The sequence below is a fragment of the Scophthalmus maximus genome, chromosome 2 (genome assembly GCF_022379125.1).
Source record: "Scophthalmus maximus strain ysfricsl-2021 chromosome 2, ASM2237912v1, whole genome shotgun sequence".
NCBI classification, from domain to species: Eukaryota; Metazoa; Chordata; class Actinopteri; order Pleuronectiformes; family Scophthalmidae; genus Scophthalmus; species Scophthalmus maximus.
Window position 1 is genome coordinate 24,907,501 of NC_061516.1, and position 27,500 is coordinate 24,935,000.

Below are 27,500 nucleotides of genomic sequence, written 5' to 3' on the forward strand. Positions count from 1 at the left end.
CATCTTGGATTTTTGGGGGGAACCAGGCCAAGAGGAAACGATGTCAACAGTGTTTCAGAGTGGCGAGTGTGAATGTATTTTTACCTGTTTTTTTTTTTTTATTAGCTTTATTTGTTCTTGCCAGCCACAGCCTCTGATATTGTTCCACGCTTGGCCATTATTGATGAATTGCTGCCTTCGATATGTGAATGCGGCGATAATCATCCAAACGCTGTTGTAAGAGGAAAGAAAAAATACATTCAGAAAAAAAAAAGTTCAATAAGAAGATACAGCCAGCAGCTGGTTAGCTCAGCTTAGCTTAGCATGAAGCCATGAAGCGAGGGGAGGAAGCTGTCGGGACGTGACAACGTTTCATCTGAAGATCGTTCGTCCTTTTTTTCGTTTTTCAATTTGTACAAAAGCACAAACGCGAAGACGTGAGAAGTCTATTCTCCATTCGGCGTCAGTGTTCCTCGGTTCGGGAGCGGTGACGGGTCCTGGTTCCTCCAGCGGTTTCCTGAGGAGACTCTGCGAGGTCACAGGTGTGCCACCACGCACTCGTTACACTGAGATATGTATCTATTCTCATTATGATTGTCCATTTTTCTATTTGTTCGCTGGTCCGTCTGCCTGTTTGTTTCCACCCTCTTCTCTCTCTCTCTCTCTCTCTCTCTCTCTCTCTCTTGCCTGCTTCCTCTCTGGGATGTTTTTCAGCCTCCCTCCGCCGGCTGCAGCGCTGCCCTACTTTCAGACGTCTGCCGTCTTTGCATTTGACAGCATGTTTAAAGAAAATTAATATTTCAGCTGGCAGAGAAACGAAGGCTTCCATCTCGTGTGTTCGGCTCCGCCGGTCTGATGGATACGAGTGGTGTGTGTGTGTGTGTGTGTGTGTGTGTGTGTGTGTGTGTGTGTGTGTGAACGTACCGTACAAATGCGGACGCACCTTGATTCTGAGTTTTCAAGGGCTCTTTAAAAAAAAGAACAATTTTTTTTCCATCAAATCTGCAAGATAGCACAGGAAAGAAGAAAAAAACAAACCCAACACGTTTGTCAGCGATAGGATTAGAGGGGAACTCGCGGGCAACGATGATACAGCTGAACAAAGCTTCAATTTTTCAAAAAAGACTCGGCCTTATTAAATTTGCAAAGTGCCTGTCTCATTTTGCAGACAACGTTTAAATATTGTAGCTGTTTGAATTCGGAAGCCCTGGGCGCTTCCTCGCCGTTCTTGAAGAGAGACGAGCGGTCGGCCCTCTTTCCGTCGTGGACCACGCGGAGACGGGCGACGCATCGTGTTCCATCTGCGTCTGCGTCTGAGGCGGCGACGTGCGAGCCGATCTCACATGTTGGGAATAGAGAAATGAACGGTTACATCATGCGTACGGCGTGAGCGCGTGTAAGGCTATCTTCAGCTGTTGGCCGCAGTGAATCAAAAGTGAAGAGATTTCATTCATTGCCACGTCACAAAGATGAGCAGAACAGATCCAAACATGCGCCGTGAGATTACGTACAAAGACACTTTGTGACATTCGAAATACTTGAACTCGGTGGAACTCGGGGGAAGCCAGTGAGCCTCCAGCGACATCGGCGTCCGACAGGGATGTTTGTGTTTAGTCGCTTTACTCAAGCTTTACTTAAATACATGCTGCTAATTCGCTTCACGTTTGCTGTGAACGCATGAGAAGGTATTTTCCATGAACTCGTTACGTTTGCGTGCGGTGGTCGAATGCTAAAAAAATAAATTTCCCTATCTATCTATCTATCTATCTATCTATCTATCTATCTATCTATCTATCTATCTTTCAACATAAAATGAAAAGTTAATTAAAAGTATTATATATAAACTATATGGAACATGTGGAGACAAAAACTCGCCACACGTCATGTGCAAATGGATATATTTGTTGCGCACACATGAACATGTGGCCGAGCACACACACACACACACACACACACACACACACACACACACACTAAACTTCAAAGCGTCCTGCAGGGTTTCCTACAGTGAAAGTAAAATATTGGCGCACAATAGAACAGAGTCTTTCTTCTCCACAGACACTACACACCTGAGCAGCCTCCCTAAACAGGCCCACAGTGTGTGTGTGTGTGTGTGTGTGTGTGTGTGTGTGTGTGTGTGTGTGTGTGTGTGTGTGTGTGTGTGTGTGTGTGTGTGTGTGTGTGTGTGTGTGTGTGTGTGTGTGTTGCTTCTCCCATCCCTCCACGCTGCAGGTTGGCTCTCAGATTAAAGATTCATCTCGACCGTCCACTCCGAGAGACAACACGCAGTTGAATGATTTATTTTTTTTACCTGTATTAGCAGCGGTCAGAGGTCACCGCAGGTCAAATCGTTTTCATCTGACCCCCAGTGAGTCGTCATCTTACCTGAAATGTACGTGGACCCTTTTCAATCAGAGAACACATAGATGAATAAACACCTTAACCCCTCGAGAGAACTCAGGAGATCAGCTGGACTGGTCGCCAGAGGAAATGTAATAAAATATCTCTCCGGTCACTGTAACTGCGAGTTATTGACCGTTGTCCATTATGATTTTAAACGTATGTTTCACCTTTTAGCCTGAGATATTGGTGGGTAATTTCAAACACTGCTGACGTTTGTTGTAGCCCGAGATGGACGCCGTTCAGACCTGAAAACAAATGACATCATCCTGCCGGGTGTCAGAAACCACTGCGTCGTTCCAGTAGGCAAGTACAAACGTTCGATTTTTGTTGTTTAAAGGGGCAGTAAGCGATTTTAATCCAAAAGACTATTTTGTAAAACTCAGCGAATATGTCCTCGCGTGACGATGGATGCTGGTCATGTGTGTGGGACAACTTTTTGGGGGTTTTGCCGCCAAAAAAATGGTGCGGACCGCACCACACAACAGTGTGTGTGCAGGGGTCCTGGCCTCGTGGTTACTATCGCGCCTGCCTCCCGTACGCCGAGGCTGCGGGCTCGAGCCCCGACGTAGGCCGCCAGAAAAGCAACAACGAAATAAATCTACCCCCAAAATGACTGACTGCCCCTTTAAGTTCATGAAACTTGTGGATCGCACACTGTAGGTTTGTTAAGAATCGCCAAGGAGTCGATGTCATGTCACCGTTGTTGTAGTTTTGATTCTGTCATTTTTAAAGTGTGAAAAGCTTCGGGGTTCCTGAGAGGTCACAGAAGGTCGGCTGCGGCTCCAGCCAAGAGGACGGCCGATGTTACAATAGTGATGGTAATGAACGGGGGCAACGTTAAAGCAGAGACGGTGGCCTCGCGGACCGCAGCCTCACGCCGTCCCGCCGACCCTAATTAAACTCCATTAACCCTCATGCCACCGCTCTCACCTCCGTCCCTCTCCCGCTCCTCCCGCCGTCCGCCGCCCGCCGCCGCTTTCGCTGAAAACCGGCCGGCGGTGTCTTGCGGAGATGTGCCGCGAATGTCGAATGTGCAGCCGCGCCGGGTCTCCCTTTGTCCCGGTTTCTAATTAACCGGTGTCCGATGTGGAGGTGAGGACGAGGAGAATGTTCAATTCTGAGTGAAAAAAGGGGGAGATGAGCAGGAAGGAGGAGGTGTGAAAAAAGGAGAAGAAGAGGTGAGCGAGGAAGCCAGGCGTAGATGGAGAGAGAGAGAGGGAGAGAGAGAGAGGGGCGAGCAGGGGTCGTCCTCCCTGCTAATTTGCTGACATGGGGGCGTCGGGGAGGGCTGGCCTCCTAATAAGATTGTTTCTTGAAGGAGCAGCGCGAGCCGCGAAGGGAACAAAAGTAACTGTGCCCCACGAATCCTGTAGCCAATTAGTCCGTATCAATAATTAAAAGGCATTGTCTGCGCAGGGGCAGGGGCAGCAGATTGAGTTTCCCTCCACCAGGCGAGATTGTTATGACAAGCAGTGCCTACATAATGATATTAGCCATTAATAATTCACCGGCGGGCCCAGCGTTAGCTGCAGGTGACGGGAGGCCTTCTGCGCCGCGCTCCGGCAGCCATCAGTCAGACAGCTCGCCAATTATCAGAGGTCGGGCATCAGAAAGGGAAATTGAAAAATTGCTCCGGTCGACCAGGTGTGTGTGTGTGTGTGTGTTTTGACCGCGTGCGTGGAATGCGAAGTGTGATGATGCGGGTAACAGTCAGAGACGATCAGTCCGGAGCTTCAGATCTTCTCACTGAACATCATCGTTCACAGTTCTCTTCCTGTTTACGACCAATCGCCCGCGACGCACGTGCTCATGCGCTGTCGAAGTCGTGGCTCATTTTCGTTTTTCACATGATCGAATGTTACGGTGTATGGCGAATAACGCGACGACATGAAGTTCGTGTCACGGCGTGTTTTGGCGAAAGCCAATTCGTGTTGAGAGTCTTCTTTCGTCTCTGTCTTCGTCCTGAAGTATCGGAATTTCTAATCTTCACATCCACACACACATTTAAACGTTGCTTTTTCTATCACGCAACAGGAGCCGGGGATCGAACCTTCAACCTTCTGGTGCGACCTCTCTGCGCACTAAGCCGCGGTCGCCCATGACGATTGAGGATGATGATGATGGTGCGTGATAAATAGATCTTTAAGCGATTAAAAAAAACATGTTAATGACTTTCACCTTGGTTATTAAATTCCCTCACATTAAGAGAAACTTAAAAAAATATATATATAACACGTTTTCAAACCTCTTTAAAACTGGTGGTTTTCATTTCAACAACCTTGATGTACAAATAAACGAATCAATATTTGATTAATTGTCTACAAAACCAGAAAATACTCAAATACCAAATGGTTCATAAATATTCTCGCTGTGGGTGTTTAGCCTCTGAAATGTGGGTTGAGATGATTGACAGGGAGGTCCAAGCCTCACTGGCTGCTCAACAACTGCAACATCTGCGCTGGTGAGGAGGGCACGAAAGAAAGAAGACAGGATGCTGAGCAGTCCAGTGTGTGTGTGCGTGTGTGTGAGTTTGAGGGGGTAGGGCATTTGGTACAGAAGCGACGGAGGCAGATGCGGTGTCCGTGTGTGTCAAACCACCACACACACACACACACACACACACACACGCCACATGCCTGTCTCCCTCTCGTGTCCCAGCAGGCCTTGCACTGGGCCCACGGAGTGGTCGCCGCCTGCTGATCGGGTCTGTCTGCTGCGGGCCCCATGGGCGAGCTGCACGTCCAGGCCCCCCCGTCACTGCGTCAGACACTCGGATGACGGGGTCCCGGAGGTCCCCCTGGTGAAGCTCCACATCTGGACCCTTGTGAGGCTGCCCCCCCCCCCCCCCCCCCTCGCTGTGTCATCTCTTTTTAAATATTTGATTTCCTATAGGTTAACATAAAAGTGCAAGTGAATAGAATAAATGTTGTTTATCTTCTTGCTTATCTTTCTGTCTCCTGTCTTGTAGCCTAAACAACGCAGGGATTCATACGCAGAGATTCATACGCAGTGACGATAGGAAGACGGCTGAAAGGAAAGAAGGCCAGAGCAACGGTAAGAGAAAAGAGAGGAACACCTCGTAATGTCAGTGTCTGACTCAGGCAGCTGCATCGCTCAGTTTTTAAATGGTAGCAAATGTTGTGCTACAGTAACAGATTAGAGAGAGATTACTGACCAATCGCTGCCTTGCAAAGGGAAAAGTGTGTGTGTGTGTGTGTGTGTGTGTGTGGGTGTGGCGGGGAGTTATGGATGCTAAACCCTAACCCTTCCACGCCAGACTCTTCTTCTCAGAAACATCTGTGGGTTCAGACTGAGGACAGAGCGCACACACACACACACACACACACACACTATAAAAGGTTAAAAAGGTTTCTACCGAAGGTTTCGCTCTCACCTCCATCAGAGCTCCGGGCAGAACGACCGACAGGCATCAGAGACGTTTGAGGTCAAACGACCAAAATCAGGATAGAAATTTCACGACCGTTTATGTTTGAGCTGATCGATGACGAGGATCTCCTTCACCTATAGCTCAGTGCCTCCTTCGACCCCCCCCAATGAGACGCTCATCTGTTGAAAGGCGTCGAGATGAAAGGCGTCAGAAGGCGACAGCAGGCGGCGAGGCCGTTGTGCCAGTGACGACGGGAGTGGCCGCGGCTGCCGACATCAAAATACTCACTCCGCACTCTCCGATTCACTTTAAAGTCTCCTCCAAGGCTAATGGAGAGGGATCTCAGCATCCCCCTCAAAAGAGGTCCGACACAACTTAGCATCACAGTTAATAATACATAGACCCATCAGAGGGGGGGGGATTGTATTCTCTCTCTGCCGGTCCGGAGGAATGAATAACTCCAACTGAAGTGCGACTCAGATCCTCTGATTGACATTTAACCCTGTCGTCTTGGAAGCGCCGAGGGCCGATCAATAAATCAGTTGACGCAGCAATCGGATCTGCGTGTGCGCGTGTGTGTGTGTGTTTTAATTGCCGCGGCGGTGCATTATTCATCCGCGAGAAGCAGACGAGCAGTGAGCGGACGGCGGGGCGTTGATTACCGCGCTAAAGACTGATCACAGTGAATGATGGATGGGCCCCGCGGAGCCGCCGCCGCCGCCAGACGAGAGAGAGGGAGGGAAGCGCCGTCCACGCGAGTCGGGAGACGGCGAGGGGGGAATGATGTGCCCGGACTGACACGGGAGTTTGGTTTGGCAGGGTGACAAAAGAAAGAGGAGTTTTTGAATTTTTGTCCAAAAAGTGATTGTGCAGGATTCTGACTCTCGAAAACTGCAGTTTGATGGTTTGATTTTTAACTTTTGCCCTTTGGAGAAGCTTTGTGAAAAGTGTCAGAGAGGTGGAATCAGGGCAGATCTTTGAAATCAACTGCAAAGACGCGAAATTGTACGTCAATTTCTTTTTTTAATTTTGCACCTTTAAAACATGCAGTGTATGCACCATGTGTGAAAAAAACACCTAGCGCAAAGGTCCGACGCCAGATGCAAAAGCAGAGAAACCAGGGATGTTGCCCTTCAAAAAAGGTGAATTTCATAAAAGGAGACAAGAACAAAAAGCTAAATCCAACTCAGGTAATCACTCGGAGAAACACAGGGAGCAAGAAGAGAATCACGAGAAAGAAACTGAGGCAGAGGCACAAGGAAGGACAAGCCACATAATTAATAATCACAAAATCAACACAAAGTTTTGAAAGGGCAAACAATATATATATATATATATATATATATATATATATATATATATATATATATATATATATATATATAATGCTATTTAACCAATAAACTTCACAAAAGTCATATATAACTAAAAAGCCCACAAAGAGTTCTCAGGGTCTTTAAGAGTTCACGGGGGCAGAAAGAGGATATTTAATTTTTTTTTGCGTGTCCTTTGACTCCGTCTTGGTTAGAGTTGAGGGATCGGTCAGTGGAATGAATTGAACTGAAATGAGCGAACACATATTGGGGGCGTCATGCTGTAAATCGTGACATTTACCCCAGTTGGGTTGTGTGGAGAGACTCTCGGGTGCGTCCGTCGCTGCAGCGATGCAAACAGGCTTTAACTTGTTTAAAGAGCCTTCTGGGTATAAAGTATAAATAATGAAACTTGGAAAGAGAGAGAGAGAGAGAGAGAGAGAGACATGTTATCCTGCACAATTCTCTCTCCGTCCTGCAAACTCACCGTTCGAACCGCAACTCCCTCGCACAGGTTTCCTGGCATCTGCCGGAACCAAGCCTCCCTCCGTAAGCCCCTCCCCCTTACACGGCGGCGCCGCGATGTTTGCACGCGTTTATATCTTTGTTTTGTTTTTTAGGGGGGGCCGTGATTTACAGAGGGCCATTAAATAAAGAATAAGAGCTTATGACATATTCAAAGAGGGCATGTCTGGAGTATAAAGTCTGGCGAGGCTATGATTCATTAATGGGAGCCATGAATAGATAACTCGCTGTTGTATGATATCATGCTCACTGTTGAATTCACGGTGCCATTCACTTTTCTCTTCTTTTTTTTCCTCCCGTTTCAAAAAGGACGCGGATGCCGTTACAAACGCCACGTGAAAAGATCACATGAGCATTTTTTAAACAATTCATAAGCGCGAAGTGGAGCGATCGCGGTTATGTGGCGTCTCAGATATGACGATTCGGTTTCACGGTCAAGTTTTGTAACTTTGAATTATTAAGATGTTGATTATAAGCGTTTTTAATGGGGGAATGGTGCACAAGCGCCGTCGTTCATCCGTGTCCATTCATATTTCAGGTTATTCATTATTTTATAAAGTAGCTATTTAGCCACAGATAAAAGCTGATGATTAAATCAGAATCATCTTACACTTACATTTTTTACAGTGCAGAAGTGGGTCACTGCCTGACAATGTCTATTTTACAATTCATCGACAGTCAGAGTTTTAAAATATGATCACATGGCTTGTTTTAAATCATGTGTTCCCCTTTTCATAAGTTTTGGAAAGGCAGGAAAGAGGAGCAGCGAGGAAACGGGCGAGACAGATGTGTTTGCTGAACCTTCACATGTAATGACCCCAATTAAAATGATGAACCTGAATATGAGAATAAAATTAAAAAGATGTAAATACACGAATCAGATAAACACAAGCGTGTTGAATCAGGAGCAACCGGACGAGGGTGTGGAGACGCTTCACCGCTTCTTCACAACTGAAAGTTATTCTCTTTTGATGCTTTTTTTATTGGGCAAAATCCTTTTGCTTTGAATTTGACCTATCAAATTGAAATATCTGATCAAGACAGTGATGTTCACGTGGACGTAAACTACTGAGCCGTGTCTGTGTGTGTCCGTGTGTGTCCGTGTGTGTGTGTGTGTGTCTGATGCTCAATAAGTTTTTCATCAAATTTAACCAAGCGCATTATTTCGTGCGCTTTGTCTTCAGAACAACAGCACACGCTGTTCTCCTCTTGGAAGTTGCGTAAGCTTTGTTATGCAACCGGAGGGGGGGGGGCGTCGACTTCAGGCTCATCACCTCGCCGCCTCCTTCACCCGGGCACGCTCCGAGAGCAGAAGAAGAAGAAGAAGAAGAAGAAGAAACAAACGAGCACAAGAGATTGCACTTGACAAGCAGCAGCCCCCTCATCTCCGGGGGCTGGTGACACGGACGAGAGTGTTCTGGGCTTGTTGTTGTTGTTGTTGTTATTATCGCTTTGGTGTGAATCGCTCTGCAACCGCTCGTCCCTGTTGTGCTTTAGCAAGCTCAGTGTTTTTCGGCTTCGCGCCCTGTTCTGCTCCTGCCCGCCGCACATAGTCAACGGGCCGGACCTTCTCTCCGCGGCACCGACTCGCTCTCCTCGGCACCGACTCGCTCTCCGCGGCACCGACTCGCTCGCCGCGGCACCGACTCGCTCACCGCGGCACCGACTCGCTCACCACGGCCTCGGCCTAATTGCCGTGGACTCTCTGCTCGCCATCGCCTGCTTTCTGTCTCGGGGAAGAAGGAGAGAAAAAAAGAAGGACTATGTTTGTAGCTGGCTGTTCAGCTTTTATCTATATTTTAAGCCACACACAAGGTGTAGAGTCGGCCTGGAGCTTGTTACAGGGGCCCCGCGGCTGCATAATTCATGAGCGGGAGGCCGCTCGCTGCAGCGGCTAAATAAAAGATCTGCCAGCGGTGGATGGCAGGACGGAGGAGCACGCTGTACCTGCCCTGCCACCTGTGTGTAAACGCAGGTGTGTGTGTGTGTGTGTGTGTGTGTGTGTGTGTCTGTTTGGGGGTTGGGTCTGTGTTTTTATTCGGCGTGTGCGCATCACAACCCCCGAGGTGAGATCAATACAGGTGTGTATGACACACACAGACGTGTACACACTCCACGCAACACGGTTGCTGCAGTTGAGTGATGGCGGGTGATCTGTCTATTAAAGCTGCTGCTGAGGAGAGACGTCCCCCGGGGACCAGGCTGAGGTGTCATCACCTGGTCCTCTTCATCTTCATCAGCTCCTCCTCCTCCTCCTCCTCCTCCTCTCAGCACATCTCGTCCTTTACCTCAGAGGGGGGGAAAAAGAACACGCCGGTGTGTCTGGGATGAATGAGTGTTGCCGCAGAGATTTCGATTATAATCCAACGTCTGTGTCACGTTGGATGATCCGACTGAAATGAGAGATAAGTCAAAAAGCAGGATGCAGACTCCTCCGACAGTCACTCGCTGACGGGGGACCGGTCCCCTTTCCCGGAGTTGTGACGCCGCTGTTTTCCGATTCCGGTGTGTTCGATGTGCTTTAAAGTGGGAATGTTGGGAGAAAAAAAACATGGACATAGTCAGCAAAATGTGTTATATTATATTGCATTTAAACATCATATTGACACGTCTATGCAACGTTGCATGAAAACGAAGGGCAAAGAAAAAGGATCAGATGTGACAGGCGTACGAACAATTATGAATATTTCTTTTTGACACGGACCTCGGTCCCTCCCCCCATGAACAACTTGATACCGTATTACAAATTAAATGTCAACAAAAAAAGATATGCAATTTGTAAATTGGCACCTTTAATTTAAGTTTTTGACCATCGACCAAAACGCTCTCGGACGTCAGCCGGGCCTTGATTCATCAGCTTTGAGCTCATTAGATAAAAAAGTAGATAGATTTTTTTCCCATCTGAGTCATTGAGATGACACGTCAAGTGAACTCAGTTAGTTGCCCGATGTAAAACAACGGTAAGTTCAACTAGTTATTCTTCTTCCACATATTTCCGTTCGGAAAAGTAGATAGTACGTGTTCAAACAAATCCATTAGCGTCCTCCGATACATTTTTAAAAACTTTAAAAATGACAGTGAATTCAAATGAATTGGTAAAAATTGTGATAGTTCCTGCATTATTCAAGCTCACAACCCAGTGAGGGTAGAAATGTGGTAATGACATTCAGCTGAGAAGCTGCAAAAGTGGCGAAACGATCTAAACAACTTGTTACTTGTGAACGAAAAACGTAGATTGAGATGTTCACAATGAAAGATCAGCGGCGGCGAAATCACGGGAATCAGGTGCAAACTCGTCGGCTCTGTCGCCTCCGACTGCGAATCAAACTCGACAATGTTGCCTTCGCACTGATTGTAAGAGATGAAATCGTGAAGATGTCTGGGGACGAGGGCAAGAGGCATGAAACCGCATATGGAAGATGGCGGCTCTACGTTGGACAAGAGGGAGACGGTGAGGAGACGAGCGGCTGTACAAAATACATGACCCCCCCCCCATCTTCCACAACCGTGCTCCTCGCCACATTCCACCAGAACAACACGGAGGATTCTCTCGTTCTTGTTTCTCCGCGTCTCTTAAATTTACAGTCTGGAGCGACGGAACGCCGGGTGACTGTACGGGCCGCATTTCTGAAATGCTGGTTTTGCAAAGTGAGGAATTGCGCAGGCAGGTCAGGAAGAGGGGAAAAGAACCGGGGGGCGGTTGAGGGTTGAGGAGGAAGGAGGGGAGATGGAGGGGAGATGGCGCGTGGAGGAGCGGCGTGGGAGAAGGCCTGATGCCTGGAACGTAGACGGGGCGCGAGGAGGCGGGGGAGGGCGATGAAAGTGCAGGTGAGCGAGGTTGATCCCTCTAAAAGCCTTGGCTTTTCTCTCAGCAGCCCCCTCAAATTATTACCAGCGTGCAGCGGAACGAGGGCGGCGCTCGGGGGCGAGCCACCCAGGAGAGGGCCTGTAGCCTCGGGGCCCTTTTCAGAAGAGAGTAACATGGGAGAATAAGGGGGGGTGGGAGCACGCGGAGGAGGGGGGGGCTGATGTTGGGAAAAGTTAAGGGGGATTTTTTTTTTCTTTTCACGATCTTCTGTTTTCCCACCTCGATGAACGCCCGGCTCCTCGGCCCCTCGCTCATTATCCGAGGCCTTTTTTGCTTTTCCATTACACCGTTCTCCACGCGGGCATTTCTCTCTCTCTCTCTCTCTCTCTCTCTCTCTCTCTCTCTCCTTCTCTTTCCTTTCTATCAATCCATCCATGCTCGGCTCCTTTGGGCGTCTTTTTCATTCCCCTTACCCTCCTGCTCTCTCTCTCTCTCTCTCTCTCTCTCTCTCTCTCTCTCTCTCCTTCGCCTACCTCCGTCTGGTTATTCATGATTGATCGAGGTCCACGGGCGAGCCAACTTTACTGGTGTTGAGGTCTCTGTTTCACTTCTTTCCGTAAATCCGACACCTGTGTTTTTCGAATTTTGGTTTACTTTTGGGTCTGCAATTTTTTCCAACTTTTCCTCTCGATATACGTCTAATCCGGAGGCGTTCGCACTTTCCGTTGAGATGAGATGGACTTCGTGACAGCGGCAGCAGGTTGTGGATGAGGGGAGGTACCAGGCATCGTCGCGGGAGGTGCAAGGTTGCACGGACACACGGCACAGTGCGCTGCCTGTTGTTGTTTCTGGGCCTGGTGACGTTCCCCCTTCAGGATGAAAGCTTGGCCCCTCATCATCCTTCTGTTTCCCACAATGCACCTCCACTGTGTCCAGAGGGCGTCCCGGGACACCGCCTGCCCCCTTGACCGGTTGGTGAGACAGATCCTCTCCTTAGAACATGTGCTGACGGCACTGCAGAGTCATTAAAGGTCTTAGGGGATTCAGGATTTGTCCCCTGCACCCCAAAAGACCTGAGTCTCCTCAGCGGACGAAGTCTCTAATCGTCAATACCGTGCATGTTCACTGGCGTGTGCAGGAGGTGTTTGGTTCCTGCGAACCTGGTCCCACCCTCATTTAGTCATCAGCGAAGTCGAACACCTATGTTGGCTGATTTAGGTTTGGCTCACCCTCAACGTTTCACTTCATCCTCGAGGTATCGTTGAGGTCAGGTCAAGAGCGGGGGTCTAAGTCAAGAGCCCCTGGAGTCACTTTTTAAGCACTGGCTAGGTCTTTTGCCTCATGGTTGGGTTCACGCAGCAAACTATAAGGTTACTGAAAGATGGCAAAGTGTGGTTTAATCTTTCACAACCATATTGGTCTCTTGCCCCATACATGTCAGCAGACAAACAGGCTGCAACCCTCAACGCAGGAGACAATATTGGAAGTCTATCGGACAGCCCGACACGTTGCTGATCAAGTCCTGTGCAGATCAAGCGTCCACGTGGGACGACGCTATTCAGGGTATTCCACACCACATATTTGGTCAATGTAAGTACTTCCTTAAGATTAGAGGACCTTTCATTGCCATGGTTACTATAGTAAACATGTGGCTAAGGTTGTGAAATGGGGATGGAATAAGAGAAACAACGCTGACTACCAGTTTCATATGGAAACGAACAGCAGGCTGAAAGTCCTGTGTGTTGTTAAACCATCCATCCGCCTCAACCTGACTTCATCTGACTTCCTATCCTTTTCTCCCGTCATAATTACTTGCGCAGATGATGTATAGGGTCGTTCTCCAGAGGACAGCAACAGGAATATGACTCTTGTAAGTCCCGACACATATCATGATCTCAGTACAGTAGTAAATACGTTTTTAAAAGCTGAGAAACGTTATGATTACCTGAAAGTAATACCACGAAAACCTTTTTTTTTTTCAAAACAAAATTCACAGGTGTTCTGTTTCTCCACCTCTTGCTCCTCTTTCTGAGCCTAAACCAACCAACATAAAAACCCCAGCCGTTTTAAACCCAGGCCCCGGACCTGAACTAATCCCTGGAAGACGGCGACGACGTCATCCCCGTGAAGAACCTCCTCATTCCAAAGAGATAAAACTCAACCGAGGACAAGAACACGCTCGCCGACGCACTTATTGCTCTTACCCACCCTCTCTCTCAGCGATGTGAAGCCCATGGGCGCTCTGACTGATATGCGTTCTGACATGTCAAACGGGGAGGCGGCGCGGCGCTGCCCGTGGCAACCAGGAGAAACATGCTAATAGCGAGGTGCATTAGTGCACTCACAGGCGGCATCGCTAATCAGAGAGGACACCCGCCCCACTCTGACTCGGCGGCGGCGAGAGTGGCTCCTCCATCACTCTCACCCCGCTCGTCTGCCATCGCCGGCAACAACTACCCCGCCCACACACCCCTACTCACCTCGGCCTTGTCCCCACCCATAAGGAGCTAACGCCAATTCATCTATGAGCAATGAAAGAGAGAGTCAAATATACCCATATCGTGTTATTAATATAAAATAATTGCACGTTATCATTAACCACCATGACTGACAGAATCCCATCCTTCATATGATATTCATTACGGCCAATTTGTTCACTTTTTTACACAAGATTCTGTCCACCTGATGCCGACATTCATTCTAATTCTACTTTGAGCCCTGTTTTGGTCTCCACCAACTACAGACAGTTTCTATTTCCTTATGAGGTAGTGGCCAAATCTATCCGGTGCATGACGAGTAAAAGGGGTTCATCACAGCTTGTTTGTTGGAATTGTTAGGAAATGAAAAGAAGATAGATTCTGACCTGAGGGTAGATTCTCCCACAAACAATCCCGTATACATTACATAGAGCCATTTCGGTCGATTTCGATATTAACATTGGTGTGTGGTTAAATTCGGTGACCACATTTAGGAGCTGTGGTTGCGGCCGTGTTGTAGGGCCACAGCGCGATAAAGAGATCGCAACGTGATTGGTTGTACAGTAGATTCTTATTTCCGTTGAGAGATGTAGTGATTATTTGTTTTTTGAAACAAGCCTCTTGTATTATATTTTTAAAATAAAATCAAATACATTGGCTGTCACATCGATTGTCCGCCATCTTTTAGAATTCCAGGAGAAATGACAATTTGCACGTTCAAGCGTTGAACCAATGAACGACGTCATTCTTATTGTGTTGTCAACGCTTCACCCCCGCCACCGCCATCACCTCCTCCCTCTTCTCCTGTTCTTCTCTGAGGAACCTTTTAGAGGTTTTCATGTTTCAGCATCGGGGAAGATTGAATGTGTTGAAAGTTTTATCGCCCGCTTCACAATTGAGTTTTCACACCGTTCGCTTGACGAGAGACAAAGACTTCTTTGTTTGAACAATACATTTCATAATGATTGAGAACAGGGATGTCATTTCTTGTCGTTTTGATATTTTGACTCACACAGCCTTATGACAAAGCTACTGCACCATCGCCAATGGTATAAAAACATGGCCGTGGCCGACAGAGCGTGAAGCAGAACTGAAAATGCAAAGTCAGCAGATCCTTCCCAGATGCAAAGGGGAACAGGAACACTCCCTGAGCCATAAGTACACTGTAAAAAAAAAAAAGAAGCTAACTGTACATCTGATTTAATTAATTCCAACAATCACTCTTTGACTTTTATTTTTGTATTTTTGTAAATGAATCGCTCCTGCTTTCTTCTCTTCATTGAAAATCTCTTAATGTTTTATAACCAGGAAAGACATCGGCCGCTGAAATGAGCAGAAACACCAGCGCTCATGCTGAAATCATCATTTCAAGTGGACTTTATGCAGTGAGAGGCCCCTCACTCCATTCCATTAGGTGACCGTCATGAATATGCTAGCATGTATTAAGCTAATAAAAGCTATCAATATTAAAATCTGCCATACTATACATACCCTACATACTTAAAGTGGATATTCTGCCGGTCAGTGTACAGTTGCTGTAATAAACAATTTTAAAACAGTTGTGATTTTGGTTTTACAAAAAGACCCCCTTAAAAAAATCTAAATATTTAAAATATTGTATCCTAATTCATTCATATCCCTTAAAGAAAGGCATATACAAGGAATGTCATTCACTTTCACATCATCATTTGCTGAAGTTATCTTCATCTAGATGTTTCAAAAATTGTCATAATAATTTTTACACTAGCGCCAGTTTTATAATTTTCTCAGGCTGTATTCCCGTCGGTACAATTATCCACAATCAGGGTGAAATATATTTCACCATTTCCAACTATTCAAGATACGATAAGAAAAAAAAACTGTAAGTATCCTTTAAAATCATCCGTGTGAGTGTAAAACATTTCAGATTACGTCAATAAAGCGACATGTCAGCTCCCCAAAACTGAAGCCAAATCATCTGGATCGCCCCCCGGTGGCTGGCAGCAGTATAGCTCATAAACCCCGCCCCTTCCATGTTAGTGGATCAGACATGGACCAAACAAAAAAAAAAATCAACGTACACATTAAATGAATGATTCTCAAAGATGGTTTCTGTCATTTTAGGTAGTTTCTTATCACACCGATGTACGTTCAAATGCGTCGTCCATCTTTATATATACAGTCTCTGGCTCCAAGTCCCGCCCCCGCCACACACACACACACACACACACACACACACTCTCCCATCGATGGCCGCCTGACTGACAGCTGCACCACGTGCGGACGAGCGGGATCTAAATCTTTGTGATCACGCTAATTCAAACGCTCCTGGATGAGGCGAAAGGATATTATTTCTTTACCAAAGGAACGAGTCAAACTCCTTCAGCCCCGTTGCGCACACACACACACACACGCACACACACACACACACACACACACACCCGCGCACACACACACGCACGCACACACACAAGTTGGTTTTGCTGATCGGGGCGTAAATCAAAGACTCATCATTCTATTTGATTTCATCCATCAACCATGGGGATATTATTAAAAGCTATCAAAGAGCCCCAATTGAAACCTTTTTGCTCCGTGAGGAACGCGTACCCTCTTCTCCACCATCCGTTCTGTCCTGCTTAGGGGAATTGTAATTTTCCTTTTTTTGTAAAAAAGAAGACGAATTTCATTAAAAAAGAGAAGAGAAGAAGAGGGGAGGATGGGGTGGGGGGGGGGGGGGGGATATTATTAACGGCACGCGAGGCTGATTAAACTTTAATCGTGGGGGCCAACAGTCTTCGGGCTCAGTGGCCTCAACAGGTCGTAATCTCCGATTGGCCGGACCGAACAAACGCGTCGAAACACAAATGAAGCCCAGGTTAGAAAGAAGAGGAGGAGGAGGAGGAGGAGGAGGAGGAGAAGGGGGAGGAGCTATGGTCCGACTTCATCCGGAATCAATGCAGGCCTCCGCGTCCCTCTGGTTTTGGCTCGGGACGACGTCGATCCGACCGGGCGATGAGAGAGTCAGTGTGTCAGATCATTTACAGTCGGCCGGCTCATTAAGTTCGGCCCCTAATGTTAATGTTCTCGTCGGGAAACTCGTCAATCCATTATTTATGCCTGCGGAGGAAAACAAAGAGGTCGTTTCATGCTTCCAGATCAATGGAGCCTCGCTGAGCCTCGCTCTGTACTTCCACCCCTGCGCCTCCTCTGGTTCTCGTTCTTCCTTCTCGTCCTCGTGGCCTCTCCTTCCTCTTCCTCCGTCTTCTTTACTTCCTTCCACCTCCCTCTTGCACCTCCTTTGCCACCTTTCTCTTCTCCTTCCCTTCCTCTTTCACCAACACCTTTCTCCATCTGCTCTGTCGCTCATCTTCACTTCTTTCTTCTTCCTCCATCTCCCTCTGTTCCTCCACAACCTCCTTTTCTTCTTGCTCCTTTGTCCTTTTCACTTCTTTTTTCCCTCCTTGTTAATCGCCCCCTGAAACTCTTCGGCCCTCGTTCCTTCTCCTTCACCTCTTCGTCCTCTGCCTCATCGCCAACTCATCTACTTCCTCTTTTTCTCATTTCTTTCTCTTCCACTTCATCTTCTTCCCCCTTTTCTCTTTTTTACTCTTCCCCTTCTCTTCCTCTTTCCCCTTCACTTGTGTTCCCTCCATCCTTCCTCTCTCTTCTGCACCGCCTCCGCCATCTTCTTCTGTTCCTTCACCTCCTCCTCGTCTTCTTCACGTTGTGCAACTCCTGCCGTAACCCTCCCTGTTCGCCCATCTCACACTTTAACCACCCCTTGTTCTTGTTCTCCATCATCTTCTCCTCCTCCCCCACCTTCACTTTCCTCTTCTCGCTCAGCCTCATCCTCGCCGCTCCTCTCCTTCCTCTCCTTCCTCCTTCCTCCTTCCTCCTTCCTCCACGCTCGGCAGGCTCGAGGACTGAAGCCGCGCGCGGAGCAACGGAGAACGAACAGAATTTGAATTCATTGAGGGATTTATGGGCTGCAAGGCTTGTACGGTAATTCTGTTAACAAAAGGTATCCTTAGATGGAATTAAATATTTATCTGCTCTATGAATAACAATTGGCGAGGGAACGGAGAGGCAGTGTTTACTTTTTCGGCGTTGGTGGGGAGGAGGAGGAGGAGGAGGAGGATGAGGAGGAGGAGGAGGAGGATGAGGAGGAGGATGAAGAGGAGGATGAAGAGGAGGAGGATGAGGATGGAGGAGGAGGAGGATGAGGAGGAGGAGGATGAAGAGGAGGAGGATGAGGATGAGGATGAAGAGGAGGATGAAGAGGAGGAGGATGAGGATGGAGGAGGAGGAGGATGAGGAGGAGGAGGAGGATGAGGATGAGGAGGAGGATGAAGAGGAGGAGGATGAAGAGGAGGAGGATGAGGAGGATGAGGAGGAGGATGAAGAGGAGGAGGATGAAGAGGAGGAGGATGAGGATGAAGAGGAGGAGGATGAGGATGGAGGAGGAGGAGGAGGAGGAGGATGAGGATGAGGAGGAGGATGAAGAGGAGGAGGATGAAGAGGAGGAGGAGGAGGAGGAGGAGGATGAAGTGGAGGAGGAGGATGAGGAGGAGGAGGAGGAGGAGGAGGAGGAGGGTGAGGATGAGGAGGAGGAGGATGAAGAGGAGGAGGAGGATGAGGATGAGGAGGAATATGAGGAGGAGGACGAGGAGGAGGAGGATGAGGATGAGGCGGAATATGAGGATGAGGAGGAGGAGGATGAGGATGAGGAGAAATATGAGGAGGAGGAGGAGGAGGATGAGGATGAGGAGAAATATGAGGAGGAGGAGGGCATATTCTGCTCTGCATCTCGCCTCGGTGAGCTGATCACCAGGAGGGGACGGCGGGGGAGGCAGGGTGGGGGCGGGGGAGGTGACAGGCGGACCCGGGGCAGCAGGCGGTCACCACGTGTGGTGCGGAGCCGTGTTCCTGCTCTAATCCTTCGCCCCTGGAAGGAAGGCGAGCTGCCCGCGGACCCAGCGGGGACGCCGCTTGACACCGCTTGACGCCCCGACCTCACACTCGTGGTTCCCGCTGCTTGTTTGTGAAGCGGCCGCTGTGGGGGAGCTGACCTCGGCCTGCTCCGTGTCGCCGCGCCCGCTTGATCGCCGTGACGTGAGGCCACATGGACGGAGGAGGCCTCCATCTTATACATCTCCGTATACTCAGTTTGTCTGATTGACATTCACGTCTCTTCTACAAAAAGAGTCTTCACCATAACCGGCCATCTGCCCCTGCAGCCCACATCTCCCCGTTGTGATGGGAAATGTCCATGCCGCTTGCCGTACCTCGGATCTGCCGCGCCGGAAGTGTGAACCGACGGCCGATCGCGAGGCTACGCTCGAGTTGTAACCAATGGCTCGTCTGTATTTCAAGCTCGTTCGGGAAAACACTTTCTTCCATTCAGCTATTGATATCCACGAACGCATGTACAGATTCATATCTACACAATCACAGATATGACCTGCACAAATCCCAATACACTTACAAATCTTTCACAAATCGTTCTTACAAAATCCAACCACGCACACACACACGTTCTGAATACGCATCGGCAGGTTCCTGTCTTGAATTTTGCAAAATCTCACCAATCTGACTACGCGCTCACGGATTGAGACACAGATCTCCAATCTACGATATCGGCCCCCATATATCTTTGGACCGTCGGAGGAAGCCGGAGTACCCCGAGAAAAACCCCACGCTGACGCGGGGACAATGTGCAAACTCTGGACGAGCGTCCAGGGGTCGTGAGGTCGACGCTCCGGCAAACAGAAGTGAGAGCGCGTGCGTTTGCTCCGCGTCTTTTTGCTGAAATGATGGGAAACCAAAAATGACGCATCCGATGAAAAGAGAGGAACACCGGTGTTCACATTGATCAACAGGGGGAGTCTGCTTTTCACCGAGGAACATTTCCACACCTTCACAACACAAACCCATCGCAGCAGATTCCCTCCACCTGCTCCACGCGGCGATCTGTCCAATCGGCCGCTGATGTGAGTTCACACGGGGTCGCCCCTTCGCTGACCACATGCAGGGGCTGACAGGGTTTCTTTCTTTGCCCCCCCCCCCCCCTCCAGATATAGATCTTTTTCCTTTAATTATACCAAAGGCCGGTTGCGGCTCCCCTGCTATATACTGAGTGGAGCTGGCAAGAGGCTGGAAACACTGGTTAAGCAAATTGGTATTTAACTGGAAACTTGCCGGCCTCCGAGCGCTGCATTATTCATCGCCGAGACAAGAAAGTAGCGCTTCATACATCCCTTCAGCAGCAGCAGCAGCCTCCAGAGCAGAGAGATTGAAGGCGGACAGATACTGTATATAGGGCAGAGGAATGAAGCAGCGCAGTCCGTGAGGAGCGAATCCCCCAAACACAAGCGCCCAACCCGACCATACACACACACACACACACACACACACACACACACACACACACACACCAATTATTGGTTTCTCTGTCCGTTTGTTGCATGTGAAAGGGAAGACCGGGAAAAGGAGTTTGCCTTTTTTAATCAAAGTGGCCCAGCAGCCCAATTTTTCCCCACGTTTTCATCGAACCTATTTTGCATTTTCCTTTTCCTATTTTCTATTTTCTTTCCCTCCTCCCCTCAGTGTATTGGTGTGTGTGTGTGTGTGTGTGTGTGTGTGTGTGTGTGTGTGTGTGCGTGTGTGTGTGTGCGCGCGTGTGTGTGTGTTTGTGCTCTGGAGCGGGCGGTGCAGGAGGATTTTAAATAAGCAATGAAAACAAGATTTTATTTACAGGGACGCTTGCATTTGGAATTATTTACAATTTGCAATTTGCCAAGTAAGCAACATGGATTATAATTTGTTCACTGTACACGTTGTTTATGTGGACACATATATACTGTACCTGCATGTGCCTGTCGATATCCATGTGGAATGCATGAAGGCCTCATTTAGATTTCTGGATGCACATTTAATATATATATTTATATATATTTCTATTCTCCTTTACCTTGTCAGCATGGAGTAAATATTATATATATATATATATATATAATTATATATTAAATATTTCTATTCTCTACCTTGTCAGCATGGAGTAAACATATTTACTCCATGCTGACAAGGTAAAGGAGAATAGAAATAATTAATGTGCTGCATATGTATTATACTGAATGTACAGGTACACTTTTATTTTTGGCACCACGTTTCCCCCACGAGGTTTGTTAAAAGTCCCCGGAAAGATCATCCAGATGTTTGCGGCGATTAATACATATGATGCAGCAGCACTGGTTGAAATCCACGAGGCGGGAGAACCAGGACCTCCTCTCTCTCCGCCGTCACTGAGTCAATTTAACTTATCATTAAAATTGTACCGTAACTAAACGCTGAAGTTTAGCCGGTGTCCGTCCGACGGAGGAACTGCGTGTTTGCGCGTGCGCCGTTCGGGCATCCTGTCAGTTGCGGAGCTGCATTATTGATGAGACATGATCAGAGAGAGGAGGCCGCGTCTCTTTGAAACACATTGCTCCGAAATTAGGAGGGGAAATTCATATTTATATCCTGTTTTCGTTTCCACTCAGTTTTCTAAATGGCGCGTTGGATTCGCTCAAGGTGGATTTTTATTTTATTTTTATTTTTTTTGGAAAGCTGCATGTTGGAGAGAGAGACACGTTAAACGGCAGCAAATAGACATGATTGAAATATTGATTGGTTTTAATTAAAAGACAAATAATTGCTTCTTTGTGAATATCTGATTCCATCCTCAACACATTTAGAGACACCTGGAGTGTGTGACGGTGTGTGTGTGTGTGTGTGTGTGTGTCTCGTCCCGTCACCGGCTCGGACTCGGTACCGGATGCAGATGTTTTTCTCTCATGTGTCCTGCCCCGCGGGCTCTGCAATTAACTCCCTCCGATGATTTTTGGAGGATTTTGTGTATCGATGTTGTGATGATGAGCTTCCAGCGGCGAGTGCTTGTATGAATAATTCCGGTCGTACGTGTGTGTGTGTGTGTGTGTGTGTGTGAGGGGAGAAATATGGAGCAAACATTTCGCTGACCAGTGTGTGATGATGCAACAAAAAGGGGATTTGATAATAACGAATGTGATTGAATTTTAAATGACAAATAATAACTGAATAATATGTGTAATTATAAGAATACTACTGATAAGATAAATAAGAATAATAATAACAATACTACAAGTGAACATTGACAATTTTAGTTTTGCTTATTAATTAAGTGGCGAAATTAAACTTTTCGTCATCTCATCTTTCAAATTAACTAACGTGGGCTTTTTTATTCATTTTTTAATTATTTTTTTCGCTAATAACTCACATCAGATCGTATTTATATGATGTCATCCATCCCATAATTCCTCAGGTGTTCCCATGGCAATAGGCTACAAGATAAAAAGGAAAATAAATCATCACCAAGTAGAAGAAATTAGATGTTAACCAACACACACGCAACAGGCCTGAGATGACGCCATGTGGCTCTGTGCAGCCTGCTCGCGTGCGTGTACGTACAACGCGTGCGCGTGTGTGTTTTTTACAATAGAGGCTACAGTGCGTGTTGCGCACGCGTGCGTTCGTTGGCGCACTTGTGGCGGGGTCGGGGAGGCCGCACATTAAACATGAGGCGGGTTTGGTCTGCTTATTATTATTATTATTATTATTATTATTATTATTATTATTATCATTTGAAATTCTTACCAAAGTCTATGACTCATGTTAACTTTACACAGCAGATAGGGACCGATGTGTGTGTGTGTGGGTAAAGTGAGTGTAAACGCGGGATGAATATTTAAATGGCGGCTCTGCGCTACATTATTGATAAGAATTGAAATCGCATATTTAACGTGAAGCTTGACACAAACGAGACAGGAGCGATGCGGGAAACGTCTGAGCATAATACTGAGTTAAAGTTTAATTTTACTATTGAATATCAGTCTGTGTAGGTTCCAACACGTGTAGGCTGTCTCTGTTTGTTTTTTTTCATCCACAGTATTGTTATAAGTATTATTAATAATAAGCTATGATAATTCGATCTGGACCTCAGCAAGGAAGAGAAGAGGCCACAGACCTAAAAATAATAATTAGGCGAGTGATGGCTGAGTTCCATTTATCTGCTGGTTCAATGTCACGTGGTCACAGTGAGGCATTAATGTCATATCAATAACTCCTGGTGTCTTTTGTTTTGTTGTCTCTACTGTGTCATATCAAAATGTCTGCTGTGTGAAAAAAAGGCCCATAAACCTGTCACTTAATCTTCATCTTCTTCTTCTTCTTCTTCTTCTTCTTCAGCAGGATGACTAAGGGTTTTCCTGAGATCTCGGGATTCCTGTTGCGGTGTAAATATTGATATCGCTGCTACGATATTGTTATGGTGTTCATAATTCATGCCATTGCATTTTTCATCACGGCAGGAATTTATTCAGTGGATGCCAATGCAACAGGTTATGTGCGCACTCACTCACACATAAGGTTCAATAATAATATTTAATAATAATAATAGTATCAATAAAACATAGGGCTATTCTCAACCTGTACTTCCTCGACGACGCAGTGGAGCTCGGTGGACGGCGGGACTGTCATCGCTGCTCCCCGCCCATTAGGCCTCATAACGGGGCCGTTTGATCAGCGCCTCGCCCGCCCCGCTGCTCATTAGGCCTGATTAGTTATACAATGTTCCTAATTACGGCCGCCATGTTTTAATTACCGCCTCATATGCATAATGTCGTCATCCACCACCACCGCCCACCACCGCCCCCGCCCCCGCCCCCATCACCACACACGAAACGTCCCCCATCGCCTGCCTCTGCAGCCAAACCTCGCCTCAGAAGAAATATATTTCATAAAAATTCAAATTAATTTCCTGGTGGATTGAAACGCTGCAGTGCTTTAGAGCAAGAAGCCCCCCCCCCTCCTGCCTTATGTCGGCGTGACCTTTGACCTCCCAGAGTGAGTAGGCGGTAGAAGAGTTGTTGTTGATTCTGTTTATATTTAATGAATAGTTTCAGTATCAGATTTTTACAGTGTGTGTGTGTCTGTGTGTGTGTTTGTGTTTGTTTGTGTGTGTGTGTGTTGTCTCCACCAAAAAATGAACTCTCTGAAGAGGAGGATTTATCCACGAACGTCGCTGATAAATATTGCATCGACAGAATTGAACACTTCCACTGTGTCGGCGGCAGCAGCCTGCCTGTTTGTGTGCGTGTGCGTGCGTGTGTGTGTCGGTGTGTCGGTGTGTGTGGGGGTGTGTGTGTTCTTGGCTGCCAGCGTTAACTTGTTTTTTTATCTCCATAACTGAACGCTAACGGGGGTCGATCACCCTCAAGGCACAAGACAAAAAATAACTGGACAAAAAGAAATCTGAACCCCCCCACAAATTAGAACCCCACTGCCTCATCACACCCACCCACCCACTTTCTTTTCTTAATCCCCCAAAACACACACACACAGACACACACACACACACACACACACACACACTATACACACACCCTCCCCTCAGTCTGGTCCCGTTCCAGCCATCCTGTCAATATGCAACCGGCTGCTCCCTGCACCATTGCAACATGGCTGTGTGTGTGTGGGTGGGTGTGTGTGTGTGTGTGTGTGTGTGTGTGTGTGTGTGTGTGTGTGTGTTTGTGTGTTTGTGTGTTTGTGTGTGTGTGTGTGTGTGTGCGTACATGTGGTTGTGGTGGTGGGAGGGGGTTTATGTTTGCATTAGTGTGTGTGTGTGTGTGTGTGTGTGTGTGTGTGTGTGTGTGAGAGAGAGAGAGAGAGAGAGAAAGCCATAGTAATGTAACACAGGGCTGATTCTCCAAGGCCCCGTGCACTGCACTCAAGACTCGGAGCTTCATTAAAATTTCATCTCCGCAGCGCTCGGCCAAGGTCTATTTATGAAAATGCGCTTCCTTGCTTCATGGAAAACACAAGCCGGAGGAGAGGAGTGGGGATGGAGTAATCTGGAAAGAGAGTGGAATTAACAGCATCCAGCCGCTTATTCGAATGGATTCCCGTCCCCCCCCCTGCCTGGGCGGCTCGTGCGCCATCGCAGGGCAATGCCAGGTCTACCATGCAGCCGGTGAGGCACCCCCCCACCCCCCCCCTGAAAAGAAACCGTACAGACCACTTTCCACTTGACTTGATGTTCATATCTTCCCCCTGGTGCTGCATGAGACCGAGCTGCGTGTTCTTCAGAAACCAGAGCGGTCGGCGCGCGAGGGGAAACGCCAGGAGGCCTGGAGTGTTGCATTGAAGCCCGTCTTTCAGGCTGCAGTGTTCTCTGTCTCGGGGAGGGGGGAGAGAGAGAGAGAGAGAGAGAGAGAGAGAGACATGAAGCAGATTCAACCTGTCCAAACGAAGGCCTGCCGCCCCGTGCAGGAACAGGAGGAGGGCCAGTGAAACGTCGAAGCACAACGTTGAACGGAGAAGAAGCCGGAATCGCCGGCAATGAATGAATCGCTTGGTTTTTTTTTCAAATCCCTTTTTTTTTCCCGAGGAAACGTTCTGCCTGAATTAAAGCGCAGGACTGTACAGAAGTCACATGCTGAGCCACATGTTCTGAGGTTCATGGAACGAGTGCACTGATAAACCCTGCAACCAGAATAAGAGCTCCGAGAGCTTCTGTGTTAATAAACATAATAAAAACACACCAGGACACAGGGACGTACAGTATGTCTCCTTGTTATGTTAATACAGTTGTGATCTGGGTGATATTATACCAGTTGCCTATGAACTAATTAGGCAAAGCAAATGAGTAGAATATGATTGTTATGTCATGATATATTCCACCTCCTGGTTTGTAGAAAGTTATTTTTTTTTATTATTATTCTTTGAGTCTAAGGCAGGATGAGATCTTCTTATGTTTTTTAAAATTTCAAACATCACTTGTTTCCTGCCACTCAAGAGCTGCAGTTTTGAGATGTGATCATCTGTCAGGTCAGAATTCTCTCGTTCAAATACAACTCAAAGCAAAACGGCTCATAAAACAAGGGCGAGCCAACGTCTCACAGCGTTCAGGGGTTAGTGGGTTTCTTGTTTTCGACGCGAAAGAAAGATTGAAAAGAACGGACGAGCGCCGGATAGCTCACCTGGTAGCGCCGACGCCCCCCCACGAACGAAGTAAAGAAAAAAGCCGTTAGCTGGTGTTCCCACGTGATGTGAACTTGTAGATGGTGAATGTGTTAGGAGGAATCAGGCGGGCGATGAGGAATCAGGCGGGCGAACAGGCGGGCGAGGAGGAATCAGATGGGCGAAGAGGAAGGCGAGGAGGAATCAGATGGGCGAGGAGGAATCAGGCGGGCGAGGAGGAAGGCGAGATTCAGGCGGGCGAGGAGGAATCAGGCGGGCGAACAGGCGGGCGAGGAGGAAGGCGAAGAGGAATCAGGTGGGCGAGGAGGAATCAGGCGGGCGATGAGGAATCAGGCGGGCGATGAGGAATCAGGCAGGCGAGGAGGAATCAGGCGGGCAAGGAGGAATCAGATGGGCGAAGAAGAAGGCGAGGAGGAATCAGATGGGCGAGGAGGAATCAGATGGGCGAGGAGGAATCAGGCGGGCGAACAGGCGGGCGAGGAGGAATCAGGCGGGCGAGGAGGAAGGCGAAGAGGAATCAGGCGGGCGAGGAGGAATCAGGCGGGCGATAAGGAATCAGGCGGGCGAATAGGCGGGCGAGGAGGAATCAGGCAGGCGAGGAGGAAGGCGAAGAGGAATCAGGCGGGCGAGGAGGAATCAGGCGGGCGATGAGGAATCAGGCGGGCGAACAGGCGGGCGAGGAGGAATCAGGCGGGCAAGGAGGAAGGCGAAGAGGAATCAGGCGGGCGAGGAGGAATCAGGCGGGCGAGGAGGAATCAGGCGGGCGAAGAAGAATCAGGCGGGCGAGGAGGAATCAGGCGGGCGAAGAGGAATCAGGCGGGCGAGGAGGAATCAGGTGGGCGATGAGGAATCAGGCAGGCGATGAGGAATCAGGCGGGGAGGAGGAATCAGGCGGGCGAGGTGGAATCAGGCGGGCGAACAGGCGGGCGAGGAGGAATCGGGCAGGCGAGGAGGAATCAGGCGGGCGAGGTGGAATCAGGCGGGCGAGTATCAGGCGGGCGAGGAGGAAGGCGAAGAGGAATCAGGCGGGCGAGGAGGAATCAGGCGGGCGAGGAGGAATCAGGCGGGCGAGTATCAGGCGGGCGAGGAGGAAGGCGAAGAGGAATCAGGCGGGCGAGGAGGAATCAGGCGGGCGAGGAGGAATCAGGCGGGCGAGTATCAGGCGGGCGAGGAGGAAGGCGAAGAGGAATCAGGCGGGCGAGGAGGAATCAGGTGGGCGATGAGGAATCAGGCAGGCGATGAGGAATCAGGCGGGCGAGGAGGAATCAGGCGGGCGAACAGGCGGGCGAGGAGGAATCAGGCAGGCGAGGAGGAATCAGGTGGGCGAGGTGGAATCAGGCGGGCGAACAGGCGGGCGAGGAGGAATCAGGCGGGCGAGGAGGAATCAGGCGGGCGAGGTGGAATCAGGCGGGCGAACAGGCGGGCGAGGAGGAATCAGGCGGGCGAGGAGGAATCAGGCGGGCGAGTATCAGGCGGGCGAGGAGGAAGGCGAAGAGGAATCAGGCGGGCGAGGAGGAATCAGGTGGGCGATGAGGAATCAGGCAGGCGATGAGGAATCAGGCGGGCGAGGAGGA

The 27,500-nt window shown here is 48.5% G+C and overlaps 1 long non-coding RNA gene across 1 annotated transcript in view; it reads left to right on the top strand.

The window, feature by feature from the left end:
- Window positions 1–27,500, top strand: part of LOC118301296 — a 46,224-nt gene that overhangs the window by 13,788 nt on the left and 4,936 nt on the right. Inside the window, exons 4-6 of the long non-coding RNA XR_007030422.1 lie at window positions 2,605–4,505; window positions 5,044–5,206; window positions 5,351–5,436. This is a non-coding gene — a long non-coding RNA (uncharacterized LOC118301296). The remainder of the gene's footprint in view (window positions 1–2,604; window positions 4,506–5,043; window positions 5,207–5,350; window positions 5,437–27,500) is intronic.